Raw genomic sequence first — 24,202 nt, 5'->3', positions numbered from 1 at the left:
AGTCTCAGGGTCCAGTGATCCAGACCCAGCTGACGTGTGTGTTAATGTGTGGCTCAGTGTGTGATGGACCAGTCTCAGGGTCCAGTGATCCAGACCCAGCTGAAGTGTGTGTGAATGTGAAGCTCAGTGTGTGAGGGACCAGTCTCAGGGTCCAGTGATCCAGACCCAGCTGAAGTGTGTGTGAATGTGAGGCTCAGTGTGTGAGGGACCAGCCTCAGGGTCCAGTGATCCAGACCCAGCTGAAGTGAGTGTGAATGTGAGGCTCAGTGTGTGAGGGACCAGTATCATGTCCAGTGATCCAGACCCAGCTGAAGTGTGTGTGAATGTGAGGCTCAGTTTTTGAGGAACCAGTCTCAGGGTCCAGTGATACAGACCCAGTTGAAGTGTGTGTGAATGTGAGGCTCAGTTTGTGAGGGACCTGCCTCAGGGTCCAGTGATCCAGACCCGGCTGAAGTGTCTGTGAATGTGAGGCTCAGTGTGTGAGGGACCAATCTCAGGTTCCAGTGATCCAGACCCAGCTGAAGTGTGTGTGAATGAGAGGCTCAATGTGTGAGGGACCAGTCTGAGGGTCCAGTGATGCAGACCCAGCTGAGGTGTGTGTGAGATAAGGCTCAGTGTGTGAGGGACCAGCCTCAGGGTCCAGTGATCCAGACCCAGCTGAAGTGTGTGTGAATGTGAGGCTCAGTGTGTGAGGGACCAGCCTCAGTGTCCAGTGATCCAGACCCAGCTGAACTGTGTGTGATTGTGAGACTCAGTGTGTGAGGGACCAGTCTCAGGGTCCAGTGATCCAGACCCAGCTGAAGTGTGTGTGAATGTGAGGCTCAGTGTGCGAAGGGCCAGTCTCAGGGTCCAGTGCTCCAGACCCAGCTGAAGTGTGTGTGAATGTGAGGCTCAATGTGTGAGGGACCAGTCTCAGGATCCAGTGATCCTGACCCAGCTGAAGTGTGTGTGAATGTAAGGCTCAGTATGTGAGGGACCAGTCTCAGGGTCCAGTGATCTAGACCCAGCTGAAGTGTGTGTGAATGTGAGGCTCAGTGTGTGAGGGACCAGTCTCAGGATCCAGTGATCCAGACCCAGCTGAAGTGTGTGTGAATGTGAGGCTCAGTGTGTGAGGGACCAGTCTCAGGGTCCATTGATCCAGACCCAGCTGAAGAGTGTGTGTGAATGTGAGGCTCAGTGTGTGAGGGACCAGTCTCAGGGTCCAGTGATCCAGACCCAGCTGAAGTGTGTGCGAATGTGAGACTCAGTGTGTGAGGAACCAGTCTCAGGGTCCAGTGATCCAGACCCAACTGAAGTGTGTGTGAATGTGTGGCTCAGTGTGTGATGGACCAGTCTCAGGGTCCAGTGATCCAGACCCAGCTGACGTGTGTGTGAATGTGTGGCTCAGTGTGTGATGGACCAGTCTCAGTGTCCAGTGATCCAGACCCAGCTGAAGTGTGTGTGAAGGTGAAGCTCAGTGTGTGAGGGACCAGTCTCAGGTTCCAGTGATCCAGACCGAGCTGAAGTGTGTGTGAATGTGAGGCTCAGTGTGTGAGGGACCAGCCTCAGGGTCCAGTGATCCAGACCCAGCTGAAGTGAGTGTGAATGTGAGGCTCAGTGTGTGAGGGACCATTCTCAGGGTCCAGTGATCCAGACCCAGCTGAAGTGTGTGTGAATGTGAGGCTCAGTTTTTGAGGAACCAGTCTCAGGGTCCAGTGATACAGACCCAGTTGAAGTGTGTGTGAATGTGAGGCTCAGTTTGTGAGGGACCTGCCTCAGGGTCCAGTGATCCAGACCCGGCTGAAGTGTCTGTGAATGTGAGGCTCAGTGTGTGAGGGACCAGTCTCAGGTTCCAGTGATCCAGACCCAGCTGAAGTGTGTGTGAATGAGAGGCTCAATGTGTGAGGGACCAGTCTGAGGGTCCAGTGATGCAGACCCAGCTGAAGTGTGTGTGAGATGAGGCTCAGTGTGTGAGGGACCAGCCTCAGGGTCCAGTGATCCAGACCCAGCTGAAGTGTATGTGAATGTGAGGCTCAGTGTGTGAGGGACCAGCCTCAGTGTCCAGTGATCCAGACCCAGCTGAAGTGTGTGTGATTGTGAGACTCAGTGTGTGAGGGACCAGTCTCAGGGTCCAGTGATCCAGACCCAGCTGAAGTGTGTGTGAATGTGAGGCTCAGTGTGCGAAGGGCCAGTCTCAGGGTCCAGTGCTCCAGACCCAGCTGAAGTGTGTGTGAATGTGAGGCTCAGTGTGTGAGGGACCAGTCTCAGGATCCAGTGATCCTGACCCAGCTGAAGTGTGTGTGAATGTAAGGCTCAGTATGTGAGGGACCAGTCTCAGGGTCCAGTGATCTAGACCCAGCTGAAGTGTGTGTGAATGTGAGGCTCAGTGTGTGAGGGACCAGTCTCAGGATCCAGTTATCCAGACCCAGCTGAAGTGTGTGTGACTGTGAGGCTCAGTGTGTGAGGGACCAGTCTCAGTGTCCAGTGATCCTACCCAGCTGAAGTGTGTGTGAATGTGAGGCTCAGTGTGTGAGGGACCAGTCTCAGGGTCCAGTGATCCAGACCCAGCTGAAGTGTTTTTGAATGTGAGGCTCAGTGTGTGAGGGACCAGTCTCAGGGTCCAGTGATCCAGACCCAGCTGAAGTTTGTGTGAATGTGAGGCTCAGTGTGTGAGGAACCAGTCTCAGGGTCCAGTGATCCAGACCTAGCTGAAGTGTGTGTGAATGTGAGGCTCAGTGTGTGAGGAACCAGTCTCAGGTTCCAATGATCCAGACCCAGCTGAAGTGTGTGTGAATGTGAGGCTCAGTGTGTGAGGGACCAGCCTCAGGGTCCAGCGATCCAGACCCAGCTGAAGTGTGTGTGAATGTGAGGCTCAATGTGTGAGGATCCAGTCTCAGGGTCTAGTGATCCAGACCCAGCTGAAGTGTGTGTGAATATGAGGCTCAGGGTGTGAGGGACCTGACTCAGGGTCCAGTGATCCAGACCCAGCTGAAGTGTGTGTGAATGTGAGGCTCAGTGTGTGATGGACCAGTCTCAGGGTCCAGTGATCCAGACCCAGCTGAAGTGTGTGTGAATGTGAGGCTCAGTGTGTGAGGGACCAGTCTCAGGGTCCAGTGATCCAGACCCAGCTGAAGTGTGTGTGAATGTGAGGCTCAGTGTGTGAGGGACCAGTCTCAGGGTCCAGTGATCCAGACCCAGCTGAAGAGTGTGTGTGAATGTGAGGCTCAGTGTGTGAGGGACCAGTCTCAGGGTCCAGTGATCCAGACCCAGCTGAAGTGTGTGCGAATGTGAGACTCAGTGTGTGAGGAACCAGTCTCAGGGTCCAGTGATCCAGACCCAACTGAAGTGTGTGTGAATGTGTGGCTCAGTGTGTGATGGACCAGTCTCAGGGTCCAGTGATCCAGACCCAGCTGACGTGTGTGTGAATGTGTGGCTCAGTGTGTGATGGACCAGTCTCAGGGTCCAGTGATCCAGACCCAGCTGAAGTTTGTGTGAATGTGAAGCTCAGTGTGTGAGGGACCAGTCTCAGGGTCCAGTGATCCAGACCCAGCTGAAGTGTGTGTGAATGTGAGGCTCAGTGTGTGAGGGACCAGCCTCAGGGTCCAGTGATCCAGACCCAGCTGAAGTGAGTGTGAATGTGAGGCTCAGTGTGTGAGGGACCAGTCTCAGGGTCCAGTGATCCAGACCCAGCTGAAGTGTGTGTGAATGTGAGGCTCAGTTTTTGAGGAACCAGTCTCAGGGTCCAGTGATACAGACCCAGTTGAAGTGTGTGTGAATGTGAGGCTCAGTTTGTGAGGGACCTGCCTCAGGGTCCAGTGATCCAGACCCAGCTGAAGTGTGTGTGAATATGAGGCTCAGGGTGTGAGGGACCAGTCTCAGGTTCCAGTGATCCAGACCCAGCTGAAGTGTGTGTGAATGAGAGGCTCAATGTGTGAGGGACCAGTCGGAGCGTCCAGTGATCCAGACCCAGCTGAAGTGTGTGTGAATGTGAGGCTCAGTGTGTGAGGGACCAGTCTCAGGGTCCAGTGATCCAGACCCAGCTGAAGTGTGTGTGAATGTGAGGCTCAGTGTGTGAGGGACCAGTCTCAGGGTCCAGTGATCCAGACCCAGCTGAAGAGTGTGTGTGAATGTGAGGCTCAGTGTGTGAGGGACCAGTCTCAGGGTCCAGTGATCCAGACCCAGCTGAAGTGTGTGCGAATGTGAGACTCAGTGTGTGAGGAACCAGTCTCAGGGTCCAGTGATCCAGACCCAACTGAAGTGTGTGTGAATGTGTGGCTCAGTGTGTGATGGACCAGTCTCATGGTCCAGTGATCCAGACCCAGCTGACGTGTGTGTGAATGTGTGGCTCAGTGTGTGATGGACCAGTCTCAGGGTCCAGTGATCCAGACCCAGCTGAAGTGTGTGTGAATGTGAAGCTCAGTGTGTGAGGGACCAGTCTCAGGGTCCAGTGATCCAGACCCAGCTGAAGTGTGTGTGAATGTGAGGCTCAGTGTGTGAGGGACCAGTCTCAGGGTCCAGTGATCCAGACCCAGCTGAAGAGTGTGTGTGAATGTCAGGCTCAGTGTGTGAGGGACCAGTCTCAGGGTGCAGTGATCCAGACCCAGCTGAAGTGTGTGCGAATGTGAGACTCAGTGTGTGAGGAACCAGTCTCAGGGTCCAGTGATCCAGACCCAACTGAAGTGTGTGTGAATGTGTGGCTCAGTGTGTGATGGACCAGTCTCATGGTCCAGTGATCCAGACCCAGCTGACGTGTGTGTGAATGTGTGGCTCAGTGTGTGATGGACCAGCCTCAGGGTCCAGTGATCCAGACCCAGCTGAAGTGTGTGTGAATGTGAAGCTCAGTGTGTGAGGGACCAGTCTCAGGGTCCAGTGATCCAGACCCAGCTGAAGTGTGTGTGAATGTGAGGCTCAGTGTGTGAGGGACCAGCCTCAGGGTCCAGTGATCCAGACCCAGCTGAAGTGAGTGTGAATGTGAGGCTCAGTGTGTGAGGGACCAGTCTCAGGGTCCAGTGATCCAGACCCAGCTGAAGTGTGTGTGAATGTGAGGCTCAGTTTTTGAGGAACCAGTCTCAGGGTCCAGTGATACAGACCCAGTTGAAGTGTGTGTGAATGTGAGGCTCAGTTTGTGAGGGACCTGCCTCAGGGTCCAGTGATCCAGACCCGTCTGAAGTGTCTGTGAATGTGAGGCTCAGTGTGTGAGGGACCAGTCTCAGGTTCCAGTGATCCAGACCCAGCTGAAGTGTGTGTGAATGAGAGGCTCAATGTGTGAGGGACCAGTCTGAGGGTCCAGTGATGCAGACCCAGCTGAGGTGTGTGTGAGATGAGGCTCAGTGTGTGAGGGACCAGCCTCAGGGTCCAGTGATCCAGACCCAGCTGAAGTGTGTGTGAATGTGAGGCTCAGTGTGTGAGGGACCAGCCTCAGTGTCCAGTGATCCAGACCCAGCTGAAGTGTGTGTGATTGTGAGACTCAGTGTGTGAGGGACCAGTCTCAGGGTCCAGTGATCCAGACCCAGCTGAAGTGTGTGTGAATGTGAGGCTCAGTGTGCGATGGGCCAGTCTCAGGGTCCAGTGCTCCAGACCCAGATGAAGTGTGTGTGAATGTGAGGCTCAGTGTGTGAGGGACCAGTCTCAGGATCCAGTGATCCTGACCCAGCTGAAGTGTGTGTGAATGTAAGGCTCAGTATGTGAGGGACCAGTCTCAGGGTCCAGTGATCTAGACCCAGCTGAAGTGTGTGTGAATGTGAGGCTCAGTGTGTGAGGGACCAGTCTCAGGATCCAGTTATCCAGACCCAGATGAAGTGTGTGTGACTGTGAGGCTCAGTGTGTGAGGGACCAGTCTCAGTGTCCAGTGATCCTACCCAGCTGAAGTGTGTGTGAATGTGAGGCTCAGTGTGTGAGGGACCAGTCTCAGGGTCCAGTGATCCAGACCCAGCTGAAGTTTTTTTGAATGTGAGGCTCAGTGTGTGAGGGACCAGTCTCAGGGTCCAGTGATCCAGACCCAGCTGAAGTGTGTGTGAATGTGAGGCTCAGTGTGTGATGGACCAGTCTCAGGGTCCAGTGATTCAGACCCAGCTGAAGTGTGTGTGAATGTGAGGCTCAGTGTGTGAGGGACCAGTCTCAGGGTCCAGTGATCCAGACCCAGCTGAAGTGTGTGTGAATGTGAGACTCAGTGTGTGAGGGACCAGTCTCAGGGTCCAGTGATCCAGACCCAGCTGAAGAGTGTGTGTGAATGTGAGGCTCAGTGTGTGAGGGACCAGTCTCAGGGTCCAGTGATCCAGACCCAGCTGAAGTGTGTGCGAATGTGAGACTCAGTGTGTGAGGAACCAGTCTCAGGGTCCAGTGATCCAGACCCAACTGAAGTGTGTGTGAATGTGTGGCTCAGTGTGTGATGGACCAGTCTCAGGGTCCAGTGATCCAGACCCAGCTGACGTGTGTGTGAATGTGTGGCTCAGTGTGTGATGGACCAGTCTCAGGGTCCAGTGATCCAGACCCAGCTGAAGTGTGTGTGAATGTGAAGCTCAGTGTGTGAGGGACCAGTCTCAGGGTCCAGTGATCCAGACCCAGCTGAAGTGTGTGTGAATGTGAGGCTCAGTGTGTGAGGGACCAGCCTCAGGGTCCAGTGATCCAGACCCAGCTGAAGTGAGTGTGAATGTGAGGCTCAGTGTGTGAGGGACCAGTCTCAGGGTCCAGTGATCCAGACCCAGCTGAAGTGTGTGTGAATGTGAGGCTCAGTTTTTGAGGAACCAGTCTCAGGGTCCAGTGATACAGACCCAGTTGAAGTGTGTGTGAATGTGAGGCTCAGTTTGTGAGGGACCTGCCTCAGGGTCCAGTGATCCAGACCCGGCTGAAGTGTCTATGAATGTGAGGCTCAGTGTGTGAGGGACCAGTCTCAGGTTCCAGTGATCCAGAACCAGCTGAAGTGTGTGTGAATGAGAGGCTCAATGTGTGAGGGACCAGTCTGAGGGTCCAGTGATCCAGACCCAGCTGAAGTGTGTGTGAATGTGAGGCTCAGTGTGTGAGGGACCAGTCTCAGGGTCCAGTGATCCAGACCCAGTTGAAGTGTGTGTGAATGTGAGGCTCAGTGTATGAGGGACCAGTCTCAGGGTCCAGTGATCCAGACCCAGCTGAAGAGTGTGTGTGAATGTGAGGCTCAGTGTGTGAGGGACCAGTCTCAGGGTCCAGTGATCCAGACCCAGCTGAAGTGTGTGCGAATGTGAGACTCAGTGTGTGAGGAACCAGTCTCAGGGTCCAGTGATCCAGACCCAACTGAAGTGTGTGTGAATGTGTGGCTCAGTGTGTGATGGACCAGTCTCATGGTCCAGTGATCCAGACCCAGCTGAAGTGTGTGTGAATGTGAAGCTCAGTGTGTGAGGGACCAGTCTCAGGGTCCAGTGATCCAGACCCAGCTGAAGTGTGTGTGAATGTGAGGCTCAGTGTGTGAGGGTCCAGCCTCAGGGTCCAGTGATCCAGATCCAGCTGAAGTGTGTGTGAATCTGAGGCTCAGTGTATGAGGGACCAGCCTCAGTGTCCAGTGATCCAGACCCAGCTGAAGTGTGTGTGAATCTGAGGCTCAGTGTGTGAGGGACCAGCCTCAGGCTCCAGTGATCCAGACCCAACTGAAGTGTGTGTGAATGTGAGGCTCAGTGTGTGATGGACCAGTCTCATGGTCCAGTGATCCAGACCCAGCTGACGTGTGTGTGAATGTGTGGCTCAGTGTGTGATGGACCAGTCTCAGGGTCCAGTGATCCAGACCCAGCTGAAGTGTGTGTGAATGTGAAGCTCAGTGTGTGAGGGACCAGTCTCAGGGTCCAGTGATCCAGACCCAGCTGAAGTGTGTGTGAATGTGAGGCTCAGTGTGTGAGGGACCAGTCTCAGGGTCCAGTGATCCAGACCCAGCTGAAGTGTGTGTGAATGTGAGGCTCAGTGTGTGAGGGACCAGTCTCAGGGTCCAGTGATCCAGACCCAGCTGAAGAGTGTGTGTGAATGTGAGGCTCAGTGTGTGAGGGACCAGTCTCAGGGTCCAGTGATCCAGACCCAGCTGAAGTGTGTGCGAATGTGAGACTCAGTGTGTGAGGAACCAGTCTCAGGGTCCAGTGATCCAGACCCAACTGAAGTGTGTGTGAATGTGTGGCTCAGTGTGTGATGGACCAGTCTCATGGTCCAGTGATCCAGACCCAGCTGAAGTGTGTGTGAATGTGAAGCTCAGTGTGTGAGGGACCAGTCTCAGGGTCCAGTGATCCAGACCCAGCTGAAGTGTGTGTGAATGTGAGGCTCAGTGTGTGAGGGACCAGCCTCAGGGTCCAGTGATCCAGACCCAGCTGAAGTGAGTGTGAATGTGAGGCTCAGTGTGTGAGGGACCAGTCTCAGGGTCCAGTGATCCAGACCCAACTGAAGTGTGTGTGAATGTGTGGCTCAGTGTGTGATGGACCAGTCTCATGGTCCAGTGATCCAGACCCAGCTGACGTGTGTGTGAATGTGTGGCTCAGTGTGTGATGGACCAGTCTCAGGGTCCAGTGATCCAGACCCAGCTGAAGTGTGTGTGAATGTGAAGCTCAGTGTGTGAGGGACCAGTCTCAGGGTCCAGTGATCCAGACCCAGCTGAAGTGTGTGTGAATGTGAGGCTCAGTGTGTGAGGGACCAGCCTCAGGGTCCAGTGATCCAGACCCAGCTGAAGTGAGTGTGAATGTGAGGCTCAGTGTGTGAGGGACCAGTCTCAGGGTCCAGTGATCCAGACCCAGCTGAAGTGTGTGCGAATGTGAGACTCAGTGTGTGAGGAACCAGTCTCAGGGTCCAGTGATCCAGACCCAACTGAAGTGTGTGTGAATGTGTGGCTCAGTGTGTGATGGACCAGTCTCATGGTCCAGTGATCCAGACCCAGCTGAAGTGTGTGTGAATGTGAAGCTCAGTGTGTGAGGGACCAGTCTCAGGGTCCAGTGATCCAGACCCAGCTGAAGTGTGTGTGAATGTGAGGCTCAGTGTGTGAGGGTCCAGCCTCAGGGTCCAGTGATCCAGATCCAGCTGAAGTGTGTGTGAATCTGAGGCTCAGTGTATGAGGGACCAGCCTCAGTGTCCAGTGATCCAGACCCAGCTGAAGTGTGTGTGAATCTGAGGCTCAGTGTGTGAGGGACCAGCCTCAGGCTCCAGTGATCCAGACCCAACTGAAGTGTGTGTGAATGTGTGGCTCAGTGTGTGATGGACCAGTCTCATGGTCCAGTGATCCAGACCCAGCTGACGTGTGTGTGAATGTGTGGCTCAGTGTGTGATGGACCAGTCTCAGGGTCCAGTGATCCAGACCCAGCTGAAGTGTGTGTGAATGTGAAGCTCAGTGTGTGAGGGACCAGTCTCAGGGTCCAGTGATCCAGACCCAGCTGAAGTGTGTGTGAATGTGAGGCTCAGTGTGTGAGGGACCAGTCTCAGGGTCCAGTGATCCAGACCCAGCTGAAGAGTGTGTGTGAATGTGAGGCTCAGTGTGTGAGGGACCAGTCTCAGGGTCCAGTGATCCAGACCCAGCTGAAGTGTGTGCGAATGTGAGACTCAGTGTGTGAGGAACCAGTCTCAGGGTCCAGTGATCCAGACCCAACTGAAGTGTGTGTGAATGTGTGGCTCAGTGTGTGATGGACCAGTCTCATGGTCCAGTGATCCAGACCCAGCTGACGTGTGTGTGAATGTGTGGCTCAGTGTGTGATGGACCAGCCTCAGGGTCCAGTGATCCAGACCCAGCTGAAGTGTGTGTGAATGTGAAGCTCAGTGTGTGAGGGACCAGTCTCAGGGTCCAGTGATCCAGACCCAGCTGAAGTGTGTGTGAATGTGAGGCTCAGTGTGTGAGGGACCAGCCTCAGGGTCCAGTGATCCAGACCCAGCTGAAGTGAGTGTGAATGTGAGGCTCAGTGTGTGAGGGACCAGTCTCAGGGTCCAGTGATCCAGACCCAGCTGAAGTGTGTGTGAATGTGAGGCTCAGTTTTTGAGGAACCAGTCTCAGGGTCCAGTGATACAGACCCAGTTGAAGTGTGTGTGAATGTGAGGCTCTGTTTGTGAGGGACCTGCCTCAGGGTCCAGTGATCCAGACCCGTCTGAAGTGTCTGTGAATGTGAGGCTCAGTGTGTGAGGGACCAGTCTCAGGTTCCAGTGATCCAGACCCAGCTGAAGTGTGTGTGAATGAGAGGCTCAATGTGTGAGGGACCAGTCTGAGGGTCCAGTGATGCAGACCCAGCTGAGGTGTGTGTGAGATGAGGCTCAGTGTGTGAGGGACCAGCCTCAGGGTCCAGTGATCCAGACCCAGCTGAAGTGTGTGTGAATGTGAGGCTCAGTGTGTGAGGGACCAGCCTCAGTGTCCAGTGATCCAGACCCAGCTGAAGTGTGTGTGATTGTGAGACTCAGTGTGTGAGGGACCAGTCTCAGGGTCCAGTGATCCAGACCCAGCTGAAGTGTGTGTGAATGTGAGGCTCAGTGTGCGATGGGCCAGTCTCAGGGTCCAGTGCTCCAGACCCAGATGAAGTGTGTGTGAATGTGAGGCTCAGTGTGTGAGGGACCAGTCTCAGGATCCAGTGATCCTGACCCAGCTGAAGTGTGTGTGAATGTAAGGCTCAGTATGTGAGGGACCAGTCTCAGGGTCCAGTGATCTAGACCCAGCTGAAGTGTGTGTGAATGTGAGGCTCAGTGTGTGAGGGACCAGTCTCAGGATCCAGTTATCCAGACCCAGATGAAGTGTGTGTGACTGTGAGGCTCAGTGTGTGAGGGACCAGTCTCAGTGTCCAGTGATCCTACCCAGCTGAAGTGTGTGTGAATGTGAGGCTCAGTGTGTGAGGGACCAGTCTCAGGGTCCAGTGATCCAGACCCAGCTGAAGTTTTTTTGAATGTGAGGCTCAGTGTGTGAGGGACCAGTCTCAGGGTCCAGTGATCCAGACCCAGCTGAAGTGTGTGTGAATGTGAGGCTCAGTGTGTGATGGACCAGTCTCAGGGTCCAGTGATTCAGACCCAGCTGAAGTGTGTGTGAATGTGAGGCTCAGTGTGTGAGGGACCAGTCTCAGGGTCCAGTGATCCAGACCCAGCTGAAGTGTGTGTGAATGTGAGACTCAGTGTGTGAGGGACCAGTCTCAGGGTCCAGTGATCCAGACCCAGCTGAAGAGTGTGTGTGAATGTGAGGCTCAGTGTGTGAGGGACCAGTCTCAGGGTCCAGTGATCCAGACCCAGCTGAAGTGTGTGCGAATGTGAGACTCAGTGTGTGAGGAACCAGTCTCAGGGTCCAGTGATCCAGACCCAACTGAAGTGTGTGTGAATGTGTGGCTCAGTGTGTGATGGACCAGTCTCAGGGTCCAGTGATCCAGACCCAGCTGACGTGTGTGTGAATGTGTGGCTCAGTGTGTGATGGACCAGTCTCAGGGTCCAGTGATCCAGACCCAGCTGAAGTGTGTGTGAATGTGAAGCTCAGTGTGTGAGGGACCAGTCTCAGGGTCCAGTGATCCAGACCCAGCTGAAGTGTGTGTGAATGTGAGGCTCAGTGTGTGAGGGACCAGCCTCAGGGTCCAGTGATCCAGACCCAGCTGAAGTGAGTGTGAATGTGAGGCTCAGTGTGTGAGGGACCAGTCTCAGGGTCCAGTGATCCAGACCCAGCTGAAGTGTGTGTGAATGTGAGGCTCAGTTTTTGAGGAACCAGTCTCAGGGTCCAGTGATACAGACCCAGTTGAAGTGTGTGTGAATGTGAGGCTCAGTTTGTGAGGGACCTGCCTCAGGGTCCAGTGATCCAGACCCGGCTGAAGTGTCTATGAATGTGAGGCTCAGTGTGTGAGGGACCAGTCTCAGGTTCCAGTGATCCAGAACCAGCTGAAGTGTGTGTGAATGAGAGGCTCAATGTGTGAGGGACCAGTCTGAGGGTCCAGTGATCCAGACCCAGCTGAAGTGTGTGTGAATGTGAGGCTCAGTGTGTGAGGGACCAGTCTCAGGGTCCAGTGATCCAGACCCAGCTGAAGTGTGTGTGAATGTGAGGCTCAGTGTATGAGGGACCAGACTCAGGGTCCAGTGATCCAGACCCAGCTGAAGAGTGTGTGTGAATGTGAGGCTCAGTGTGTGAGGGACCAGTCTCAGGGTCCAGTGATCCAGACCCAGCTGAAGTGTGTGCGAATGTGAGACTCAGTGTGTGAGGAACCAGTCTCAGGGTCCAGTGATCCAGACCCAACTGAAGTGTGTGTGAATGTGTGGCTCAGTGTGTGATGGACCAGTCTCATGGTCCAGTGATCCAGACCCAGCTGAAGTGTGTGTGAATGTGAAGCTCAGTGTGTGAGGGACCAGTCTCAGGGTCCAGTGATCCAGACCCAGCTGAAGTGTGTGTGAATGTGAGGCTCAGTGTGTGAGGGTCCAGCCTCAGGGTCCAGTGATCCAGATCCAGCTGAAGTGTGTGTGAATCTGAGGCTCAGTGTATGAGGGACCAGCCTCAGTGTCCAGTGATCCAGACCCAGCTGAAGTGTGTGTGAATCTGAGGCTCAGTGTGTGAGGGACCAGCCTCAGGCTCCAGTGATCCAGACCCAGCTGAAGTGTGTGTGAATGTGAGGCTCAGTGTGTGATGGACCAGTCTCAGGGTCCAGTGATCCAGACCCAGCTGAAGTGTGTGTGAATGTGAGGCTCAGTGTGTGAGGGACCAGTCTCAGGATCCAGTGATCCAGACCCAGCTGAAGTGTGTGTGACTGTGAGGCTCAGTGTGTGAGGGACCAGTCTCATTGTCCAGTGATCCTACCAAGCTGAAGTGTGTGTGAATGTGAGGCTCAGTGTGTGAGGGACCAGTCTCAGGGTCCAGTGATCCAGACCCAGCTGAAGTGTGTGTGAATGTGAGGCTCAGTGTCTGAGGGACAAGTCTCAGGGTCCAGTGATCCAGACCCAGCTGAAGTGTGTGTGAATGTGAGGCTCAGTGTGTGAGGGACCAGTCTCAGGGTCCAGTGATCCAGACCCAGCTGAAGTGTGTGTGAATGTGTGGCTCAGTGTATGAGGAACCAGTCTCAGGGTCCAGTGATCCAGACCCAACTGAAGTGTGTGTGAATGTGTGGCTCAGTGTGTGATGGACCAGTCTCAGGGTCCAGTGATCCAGACCCAGCTGACGTGTGTGTGAATGTGTGGCTCAGTGTGTGATGGACCAGTCTAAGGGTCCAGTGATCCAGACCCAGCTGAAGTGTGTGTGAATGTGAGGCTCAGTGTGTGAGGGACCAGTCCCAGGGTCCAGTGATCCAGACCCAGCTGAAGTGTGTGTGAATGTGAGGCTCAGTGTGTGAGGGACCAGTCTCAGGATCCAGTGATCCAGACCCAGCTGAAGTGTGTGTGACTGTGAGGCTCAGTGTGTGAGGAACCAGTCTCAGTGTCCAGTGATCCTACCCAGCTGAAGTGTGTGTGAATGTGAGGCTCAGTGTGTGAGGGACCAGTCTCAGGGTCCAGTGATCCAGACCCAGCTGAAGTGTGTGTGAATGTGAGGCTCAGTGTGTGAGGGACCAGTCTCAGGGTCCAGTGATCCAGACCCAGCTGAAGTGTGTGTGAATGTGAGGCTCAGTGTCTGAGGAAACAGTCTCAGGGTCCAGTGATCCAGACCCAGCTGAAGTGTGTGTGAATTTGAGGCTCAGTGTGTGAGGAACAAGTCTCAGGGTCCAGTGATCCAGACACAGCTGAAGTGAGTGTGAATGTGAGGCTCAGTGTGTGATGGACCAGTCTCAGGGTCCAGTGATCCAGACCCAGCTGAAGTGTGTGTGAATGTGAGGCTCAGTATATGAAGGACCCGTCTCAGGGTCCAGTAATCCAGACCCAGCTGAAGTGTGTGTGAATGTGAGGCTCAGTGTGTGAGGAACCAGTCTCAGGGTCCAGTGATGCAGACCCAGCTGAAGTGTGTGTGAATGTGAGGCTCAGTGTGTGAGGGACCAGTCTCAGGGTCCAATGATCCAGACCCAGCTGAAGTGTGTGTGAATGTGAAGCTCAGTGTGTGAGGGACCAGTCTCAGGTCCAGTGATCCAGACCCAGCTGAAGTGTGTGTGAATGTGAGGCTCAGTGTGTGAGGATCCAGTCTCAGGGTCTAGTGATCCAGACCCAACTGAAGTGTGTGTGAATGTGTGGCTCAGTGTGTGATGCACCAGTCTCGGGGTCCAGTGATCCAGACCCAGCTGACGTGTGTGTGAATGTGTGGCTCAGTGTGTGATGGACCAGTCTCAGGGTCCAGTGATCCAGACCCAGCTGAAGTGTGTGTGAATGTGAAGCTCAGTGTGTGAGGGACCAGTCTCAGGGTCCAGTGATCCAGACCCAGCTGAAGTGTGTGTGAATGTGAGGCTCAGTGTGTGAGGGACCAGCCTCAGGGTCCAGTGATCCAGACCCAGCTGAAGTGAGTGTGAATGTGAGGCTCAGTGTATGAGGGACCAGTCTCAGGGTCCAGTGATCCAGACCCAGCTGAAGTGTGTGTGAATGTGAGGCTCAGTTTTTGAGGAACCAGTCTCAGTGTCCAGTGATACAGACCCAGTTGAAGTGTGTGTGAATGTGAGGCTCAGTTTGTGAGGGACCTGCCTCAGGGTCCAGTGATCCAGACCCGGCTGAAGTGTCTGTGAATGTGAGGCTCAGTGTGTGAGGGACCAGTCTCAGGTTCCAGTGATCCAGACCCAGCTGAAGTGTGTGTGAATGAGAGGCTCAATGTGTGAGGGACCAGTCTGAGGGTCCAGTGATCCAGACCCAGCTGAAGTGTGTGTGAATGTGAGGCTCAGTGTGTGAGGGACCAGTCTCAGGGTCCAGTGATCCAGACCCAGCTGAAGTGTGTGTGAATGTGAGGCTCAGTGTGTGAGGGACCAGTCTCAGGGTCCAGTGATCCAGACCCAGCTGAAGAGTGTGTGTGAATGTGAGGCTCAGTGTGTGAGGGACCAGTCTCAGGGTCCAGTGATCCAGACCCAGCTGAAGTGTGTGCGAATGTGAGACTCAGTGTGTGAGGAACCAGTCTCAGGGTCCAGTGATCCAGACCCAACTGAAGTGTGTGTGATTGTGTGGCTCATTGTGTGATGGACCAGTCTCAGGGTCCAGTGATCCAGACCCAGCTGACGTGTGTGTGAATGTGTGGCTCAGTGTGTGATGGACCAGTCTCAGGGTCCAGTGATCCAGACCCAGCTGAAGTGTGTGTGAATGTGAAGCTCAGTGTGTGAGGGACCAGTCTCAGGGTCCAGTGATCCAGACCCAGCTGAAGTGTGTGTGAATGTGAGGCTCAGTGTGTGAGGGACCAGCCTCAGGGTCCAGTGATCCAGACCCAGCTGAAGTGAGTGTGAATGTGAGGCTCAGTGTGTGAGGGACCAGTCTCAGGGTCCAGTGATCCAGACCCAGCTGAAGTGTGTGTGAATGTGAGGCTCAGTTTTTGAGGAACCAGTCTCAGGGTCCAGTGATACAGACCCAGTTGAAGTGTGTGTGAATGTGAGGCTCAGTTTGTGAGGGACCTGCCTCAGGGTCCAGTGATCCAGACCCGGCTGAAGTGTCTGTGAATGTGAGGCTCAGTGTGTGAGGGACCAGTCTCAGGTTCCAGTGATCCAGACCCAGCTGAAGTGTGTGTGAATGAGAGGCTCAATGTGTGAGGGACCAGTCTGAGGGTCCAGTGATGCAGACCCAGCTGAGGTGTGTGTGAGATGAGGCTCAGTGTGTGAGGGACCAGCCTCAGGGTCCAGTGATCCAGACCCAGCTGAAGTGTGTGTGAATGTGAGGCTCAGTGTGTGAGGGACCAGCCTCAGTGTCCAGTGATCCAGACGCAGCTGAACTGTGTGTGATTGTGAGACTCAGTGTGTGAGGGACCAGTCTCAGGGTCCAGTGATCCAGACCCAGCTGAAGTGTGTGTGAATGTGAGGCTCAGTGTGCGAAGGGCCAGTCTCAGGGTCCAGTGCTCCAGACCCAGCTGAAGTGTGTGTGAATGTGAGGCTCAATGTGTGAGGGACCAGTCTCAGGATCCAGTGATCCTGACCCAGCTGAAGTGTGTGTGAATGTAAGGCTCAGTATGTGAGGGACCAGTCTCAGGGTCCAGTGAACTGGACCCAGCTGAAGTGTGTGTGAATGTGAGGCTCAGTGTGTGAGGGACCAGTCTCAGGATCCAGTGATCCAGACCCAGCTGAAGTGTGTGTGAATGTGAGGCTCAGTGTGTGAGGGACCAGTCTCAGGGTCCAGTGATCCAGACCCAGCTGAAGAGTGTGTGTGAATGTGAGGCTCAGTGTGTGAGGGACCAGTCTCAGGGTCCAGTGATCCAGACCCAGCTGAAGTGTGTGCGAATGTGAGACTCAGTGTGTGAGGAACCAGTCTCAGGGTCCAGTGATCCAGACCCAACTGAAGTGTGTGTGAATGTGTGGCTCAGTGTGTGATGGACCAGTCTCAGGGTCCAGTGATCCAGACCCAGCTGACGTGTGTGTGAATGTGTGGCTCAGTGTGTGATGGACCAGTCTCAGTTTCCAGTAATCCAGACCCAGCTGAAGTGTGTGTGAAGGTGAAGCTCAGTGTGTGAGGGACCAGTCTCAGGTTCCAGTGATCCAGACCGAGCTGAAGTGTGTGTGAATGTGAGGCTCAGTGTGTGAGGGACCAGCCTCAGGGTCCAGTGATCCAGACCCAGCTGAAGTGAGTGTGAATGTGAGGCTCAGTGTGTGAGGGACCATTCTCAGGGTCCAATGATCCAGACCCAGCTGAAGTGTGTGTGAATGTGAGGCTCAGTTTTTGAGGAACCAGTCTCAGGGTCCAGTGATACAGACCCAGTTGAAGTGTGTGTGAATGTGAGGCTCAGTTTGTGAGGGACCTGCCTCAGGGTCCAGTGATCCAGACCCGGCTGAAGTGTCTGTGAATGTGAGGCTCAGTGTGTGAGGGACCAGTCTCAGGTTCCAGTGATCCAGACCCAGCTGAAGTGTGTGTGAATGAGAGGCTCAATGTGTGAGGGACCAGTCTGAGGGTCCAGTGATGCAGACCCAGCTGAAGTGTGTGTGAGATGAGGCTCAGTGTGTGAGGGACCAGCCTCAGGGTCCAGTGATCCAGACCCAGCTGAAGTGTATGTGAATGTGAGGCTCAGTGTGTGAGGGACCAGCCTCAGTGTCCAGTGATCCAGACCCAGCTGAAGTGTGTGTGATTGTGAGACTCAGTGTGTGAGGGACCAGTCTCAGGGTCCAGTGATCCAGACCCAGCTGAAGTGTGTGTGAATGTGAGGCTCAGTGTGCGAAGGGCCAGTCTCAGGGTCCAGTGCTCCAGACCCAGCTGAAGTGTGTGTGAATGTGAGGCTCAGTGTGTGAGGGACCAGTCTCAGGATCCAGTGATCCTGACCCAGCTGAAGTGTGTGTGAATGTAAGGCTCAGTATGAGAGGGACCAGTCTCAGGGTCCAGTGATCTAGACCCAGCTGAAGTGTGTGTGAATGTGAGGCTCAGTGTGTGAGGGACCAGTCTCAGGATCCAGTTATCCAGACCCAGCTGAAGTGTGTGTGACTGTGAGGCTCAGTGTGTGAGGGACCAGTCTCAGTGTCCAGTGATCCTACCCAGCTGAAGTGTGTGTGAATGTGAGGCTCAGTGTGTGAGGGACCAGTCTCAGGGTCCAGTGATCCAGACCCAGCTGAAGTGTTTTTGAATGTGAGGCTCAGTGTGTGAGGGACCAGTCTCAGGGTCCAGTGATCCAGACCCAGCTGAAGTGTGTGTGAATGTGAGGCTCAGTGTGTGAGGAACCAGTCTCAGGGTCCAGTGATCCAGACCTAGCTGAAGTGTGTGTGAATGTGAGGCTCAGTGTGTGAGGAACCAGTCTCAGGTTCCAATGATCCAGACCCAGCTGAAGTGTGTGTGAATGTGAGGCTCAGTGTGTGAGGGACCAGCCTCAGGGTCCAGCGATCCAGACCCAGCTGAAGTGTGTGTGAATGTGAGGCTCAATGTGTGAGGATCCAGTCTCAGGGTCTAGTGATCCAGACCCAGCTGAAGTGTGTGTGAATATGAGGCTCAGGGTGTGAGGGACCTGACTCAGGGTCCAGTGATCCAGACCCAGCTGAAGAGTGTGTGTGAATGTGAGGCTCAGTGTGTGAGGGACCAGTCTCAGGGTCCAGTGATCCAGACCCAGCTGAAGTGTGTGCGAATGTGAGACTCAGTGTGTGAGGAACCAGTCTCAGGGTCCAGTGATCCAGACCCAACTGAAGTGTGTGTGAATGTGTGGCTCAGTGTGTGATGGACCAGTCTCAGGGTCCAGTGATCCAGACCCAGCTGACGTGTGTGTGAATGTGTGGCTCAGTGTGTGATGGACCAGTCTCAGGGTCCAGTGATCCAGACCCAGCTGAAGTGTGTGTGAAGGTGAAGCTCAGTGTGTGAGGGACCAGTCTCAGGTTCCAGTGATCCAGACCGAGCTGAAGTGTGTGTGAATGTGAGGCTCAGTGTGTGAGGGACCAGCCTCAGGGTCCAGTGATCCAGACCCAGCTGAAGTGAGTGTGAATGTGAGGCTCAGTGTGTGAGGGACCATTCTCAGGGTCCAGTGATCCAGACCCAGCTGAAGTGTGTGTGAATGTGAGGCTCAGTTTTTGAGGAACCAGTCTCAGGGTCCAGTGATACAGACCAAGTTGAAGTGTGTGTGAATGTGAGGCTCAGTTTGTGAGGGACCTGCCTCAGGGTCCAGTGATCCAGACCCGGCTGAAGTGTCTGTGAATGTGAGGCTCAGTGTGTGAGGGACCAGTCTCAGGTTCCAGTGATCCAGACCCAGCTGAAGTGTGTGTGAATGAGAGGCTCAATGTGTGAGGGACCAGTCTGAGGGTCCAGTGATGCAGACCCAGCTGAAGTGTGTGTGAGATGAGGCTCAGTGTGTGAGGGACCAGCCTCAGGGTCCAGTGATCCAGACCCAGCTGAAGTGTATGTGAATGTGAGGCTCAGTGTGTGAGGGACCAGCCTCAGTGTCCAGCGATCCAGACCCAGCTGAAGTTTGTGTGATTGTGAGACTCAGTGTTTGAGGGACCAGTCTCAGGGTCCAGTGATCCAGACCCAGCTGAAGTGTGTGTGAATGTGAGGCTCAGTGTGCGAAGGGCCAGTCTCAGGGTCCAGTGCTCCAGACCCAGCTGAAGTGTGTGTGAATGTGAGGCTCAGTGTGTGAGGGACCAGTCTCAGGATCCAGTGATCCTGACCCAGCTGAAGTGTGTGTGAATGTAAGGCTCAGTATGTGAGGGACCAGTCTCAGGGTCCAGTGATCTAGACCCAGCTGAAGTGTGTGTGAATGTGAGGCTCAGTGTGTGAGGGACCAGTCTCAGGATCCAGTTATCCAGACCCAGTTGAAGTGTGTGTGACTGTGAGGCTCAGTGTGTGAGGGACCAGTCTCAGTGTCCAGTGATCCTACCCAGCTGAAGTGTGTGTGAATGTGAGGCTCAGTGTGTGAGGGACCAGTCTCAGGGTCCAGTGATCCAGACCCAGCTGAAGTGTTTTTGAATGTGAGGCTCAGTGTGTGAGGGACCAGTCTCAGGGTCCAGTGATCCAGACCCAGCTGAAGTGTGTGTGAATGTGAGGCTCAGTGTGTGAGGAACCAGTCTCAGGGTCCAGTGATCCAGACCTAGCTGAAGTGTGTCTGAATGTGAGGCTCAGTGTGTGAGGGACCAGTCTCAGGGTCCAGTGATCCAGACCCAGCTGAAGAGTGTGTGTGAATGTGAGGCTCAGTGTGTGAGGGACCAGTCTCAGGGTCCAGTGATCCAGACCCAGCTGAAGTGTGTGCGAATGTGAGACTCAGTGTGTGAGGAACCAGTCTCAGGGTCCAGTGATCCAGACCCAACTGAAGTGTGTGTGAATGTGTGGCTCAGTGTGTGATGGACCAGTCTCAGGGTCCAGTGATCCAGACCCAGCTGACGTGTGTGTGAATGTGAGGCTCAGTGTGTGAGGGACCAGTCTCAGGGTCCAGTGATCCAGACCCAGCTGAAGTGTGTGTGAATGTGAGGCTCAGTGTGTGAGGGACCAGCCTCAGGGTCCAGTGATCCAGACCCAGCTGAAGTGAGTGTGAATGTGAGGCTCAGTGGGTGGCGACCAGTCTCAGGGTCCAGTGATCCAGACCCAGCTGAAGTGTGTGTGAATGTGAGGCTCAGTTTTTGAGGAACCAGTCTCAGGGTCCAGTGATACAGACCCAGTTGAAGTGTGTGTGAATGTGAGGCTCAGTTTGTGAGGGACCTGCCTCAGGGTGCAGTGATCCAGACCCGGCTGAAGTGTCTGTGAATGTGAGGCTCAGTGTGTGAGGGACCAGTCTCAGCTTCCAGTGATCCAGACCCAGCTGAAGTGTGTGTGAATGAGAGGCTCAATGTGTGAGGGACCAGTCTGAGGGTCCAGTGATCCAGACCCAGCTGAAGAGTGTGTGTGAATGTGAGGCTCAGTGTGTGAGGGACCAGTCTCAGGGTCCAGTGATCCAGACCCAGCTGAAGTGTGTGCGAATGTGAGACTCAGTGTGTGAGGAACCAGTCTCAGGGTCCAGTGATCCAGACCCAACTGAAGTGTGTGTGAATGTGTGGCTCAGTGTGTGATGGACCAGTCTCATGGTCCAGTGATCCAGACCCAGCTGACGTGTGTGTGAATGTGTGGCTCAGTGTGTGATGGACCAGTCTCAGGGTCCAGTGATCCAGACCCAGCTGAAGTGTGTGTGAATGTGAAGCTCAGTGTGTGAGGGACCAGTCTCAGGGTCCAGTGATCCAGACCCAGCTGAAGTGTGTGTGAATGTGAGGCTCAGTGTGTGAGGGACCAGCCTCAGGGTCCAGTGATCCAGACCCAGCTGAAGTGAGTGTGAATGTGAGGCTCAGTGTGTGAGGGACCAGTCTCAGGGTCCAGTGATCCAGACCCAGCTGAAGTGTGTGTGAATGTGAGGCTCAGTTTTTGAGGAACCAGTCTCAGGGTCCAGTGATACAGACCCAGTTGAAGTGTGTGTGAATGTGAGGCTCAGTTTGTGAGGGACCTGCCTCAGGGTCCAGTGATCCAGACCCGTCTGAATGTGTCTGTGAATGTGAGGCTCAGTGTGTGAGGGACCAGTCTCAGGTTCCAGTGATCCAGACCCAGCTGAAGTGTGTGTGAATGAGAGGCTCAATGTGTGAGGGAACAGTCTGAGGGTCCAGTGATGCAGACCCAGCTGAGGTGTGTGTGAGATGAGGCTCAGTGTGTGAGGGACCAGCCTCAGGGTCCAGTGATCCAGACCCAGCTGAAGTGTGTGTGAATGTGAGGCTCAGTGTGTGAGGGACCAGCCTCAGTGTCCAGTGATCCAGACCCAGCTGAAGTGTGTGTGATTGTGAGACTCAGTGTGTGAGGGACCAGTCTCAGGGTCCAGTGATCCAGACCCAGCTGAAGTGTGTGTGAATGTGAGGCTCAGTGTGCGAAGGGCCAGTCTCAGGGTCCAGTGCTCCAGACCCAGCTGAAGTGTGTGTGAATGTGAGGCTCAGTGTGTGAGGGACCAGTCTCAGGATCCAGTGATCCTGACCCAGCTGAAGTGTGTGTGAATGTAAGGCTCAGTATGTGAGGGACCAGTCTCAGGGTCCAGTGATCTAGACCCAGCTGAAGTGTGTGTGAATGTGAGGCTCAGTGTGTGAGGGACCAGTCTCAGGATCCAGTGATCCAGCCCCAGCTGAAGTGTGTGTGAATGTGAGGCTCAGTGTGTGAGGGACCAGTCTCAGGGTCCAGTGATCCAGACCCAGCTGAAGAGTGTGTGTGAATGTGAGGCTCAGTGTGTGAGGGACCAGTCTCAGGGTCCAGTGATCCAGACCCAGCTGATGTGTGTGCGAATGTGAGACTCAGTGTGTGAGGAACCAGTCTCAGGGTCCAGTGATCCAGACCCAACTGAAGTGTGTGTGAATGTGTGGCTCAGTGTGTGATGGACCAGTCTCAGGGTCCAGTGATCCAGACCCAGCTGACGTGTGTGCGAATGTGTGGCTCAGTGTGTGATGGACCAGTCTCAAGGTCCAGTGATCCAGACCCAGCTGAAGTGTGTGTGAAGGTGAAGCTCAGTGTGTGAGGGACCAGTCTCAGGTTCCAGTGATCCAGACCCAGCTGAAGTGTGTGTGAATGTGAGGCTCAGTGTGTGAGGGACCAGCCTCAGGGTCCAGTGATCCAGACCCAGCTGAAGTGAGTGTGAATGTGAGGCTCAGTGTGTGAGGGACCATTCTCAGGGTCCAGTGATCCAGACCCAGCTGAAGTGTGTGTGAATGTGAGGCTCAGTTTTTGAGGAACCAGTCTCAGGGTCCAGTGATATAGACCCAGTTGAAGTGTGTGTGAATGTGAGGCTCAGTTTGTGAGGGACCTGCCTCAGGGTCCAGTGATCCAGACCCGCCTGAAGTGTCTGTGAATGTGAGGCTCAGTGTGTGAGGGACCAGTCTCAGGTTCCAGTGATCCAGACCCAGCTGAAGTGTGTGCGAATGTGAGGCTCAGTGTGTGAGGGACCAGTCTCAGGGTCCAGTGATCCAGACCCAGCTGAAGTGTGTGCGAATGTGAGACTCAGTGTGTGAGGAACCAGTCTCAGGGTCCAGTGATCCAGACCCAACTGAAGTGTGTGTGAATGTGTGGCTCAGTGTGTGATGGACCAGTCTCAGGGCCCAGTGATCCAGACCCAGCTGAAGTTTGTGTGAATGTGAGGCTCAGTATATGAAGGACCCGTCTCAGGGTCCAGTGATCCAGACCCAGCTGAAGTGTGTGTGAATGTGAGGCTCAGTGTGTGAGGAACCAGTCTCAGGGTCCAGTGATGCAGACCCAGCTGAAGTGTGTGTGAATGTGAGGCTCAGTGTGTGAGGGACCAGTCTCAGGGTCCAATGATCCAGACCCAGCTGAAGTGTGTGTGAATGTGAAGCTTAGTGTGTGAGGGACCAGTCTCAGGTCCAGTGATCCAGACCCAGCTGAAGTGTGTGTGAATGTGAGGCTCAGTTTTTGAGGAACCAGTCTCAGGGTCCAGTGATATAGACCCAGTTGAAGTGTGTGTGAATGTGAGGCTCCGTTTGTGAGGGACCTGCCTCAGGGTCCAGTGATCCAGACCCGCCTGAAGTGTCTGTGAATGTGAGGCTCAGTGTGTGAGGGACCAGTCTCAGGTTCCAGTGATCCAGACCCAGCTGAAGTGTGTGCGAATGTGAGGCTCAGTGTGTGAGGATCCAGTCTCAGGGTCTAGTGATCCAGACCCAGCTGAAGTGTGTGTAAATATGAGGCTCAGGGCGTGAGGGACCTGACTCAGGGTCCAGTGATCCAGACCCAGCTGAAGTGTGTGTGAATGTGAGGCTCAGTGTGTGATGGACCAGTCTCAGGGTCCAGTGATCCAGACCCAGCTGAAGTGTGTGTGAATGTGAGGCTCAGTGTGTGAGGGACCAGTCTCAGGGTCCAGTGATCCAGACCCAGCTGAAGTGTGTGTGAATGTGAGGCTCAGTGTGTGAGGGACCAGTCTCAGGGTCCAGTGATCCAGACCCAGCTGACGTGTGTGTGAATGTGTGGCTCAGTGTGTGATGGACCAGTCTCAGGGTCCAGTGATCCAGACCCAGCTGAAGTGTGTGTGAATGTGAAGCTCAGTGTGTGAGGGACCAGTCTCAGGGTCCAGTGATCCAGACCCAGCTGAAGTGTGTGTGAATGTGAGGCTCAGTGTGTGAGGGACCAGCCTCAGGGTCCAGTGATCCAGACCCAGCTGAAGTGAGTGTGAATGTGAGGCTCAGTGTGTGAGGGACCAGTCTCAGGGTCCAGTGATCCAGACCCAGCTGAAGTGTGTGTGAATGTGAGGCTCAGTTTTTGAGGAACCAGTCTCAGGGTCCAGTGATACAGACCCAGTTGAAGTGTGTGTGAATGTGAGGCTCAGTTTGTGAGGGACCTGCCTCAGGGTCCAGTGATCCAGACCCGGCTGAAGTGTCTGTGAATGTGAGGCTCAGTGTGTGAGGGACCAGTCTCAGGTTCCAGTGATCCAGACCCAGCTGAAGTGTGTGTGAATGAGAGGCTCAATTTGTGAGGGACCAGTCTGAGGGTCCAGTGATCCAGACCCAGCTGAAGTGTGTGTGAATGTGAGGCTCAGTGTGTGAGGGACCAGTCTCAGGGTCCAGTGATCCAGACCCAGCTGACGTGTGTGTGAATGTGTGGCTCACTGTGTGATGGACCAGTCTCAAGGTCCAGTGATCCAGACCCAGCTGAAGTGTGTGTGAAGGTGAAGCTCAGTGTGTGAGGGACTAGTCTCAGGTTCCAGTGTACCAGACCCAGCTGAAGTGTGTGTGAATGTCAGGCTCAGTGTGTGAGGGACCAGCCTCAGGGTCCAGTGATCCAGACCCAGCTGAAGTGA

This window comes from Pristiophorus japonicus, unplaced genomic scaffold (genome assembly GCF_044704955.1).
Source record: "Pristiophorus japonicus isolate sPriJap1 unplaced genomic scaffold, sPriJap1.hap1 HAP1_SCAFFOLD_125, whole genome shotgun sequence".
In the NCBI taxonomy this organism is placed as follows: Eukaryota; Metazoa; Chordata; class Chondrichthyes; family Pristiophoridae; genus Pristiophorus; species Pristiophorus japonicus.
This window is presented reverse-complemented; position numbering follows the sequence as displayed.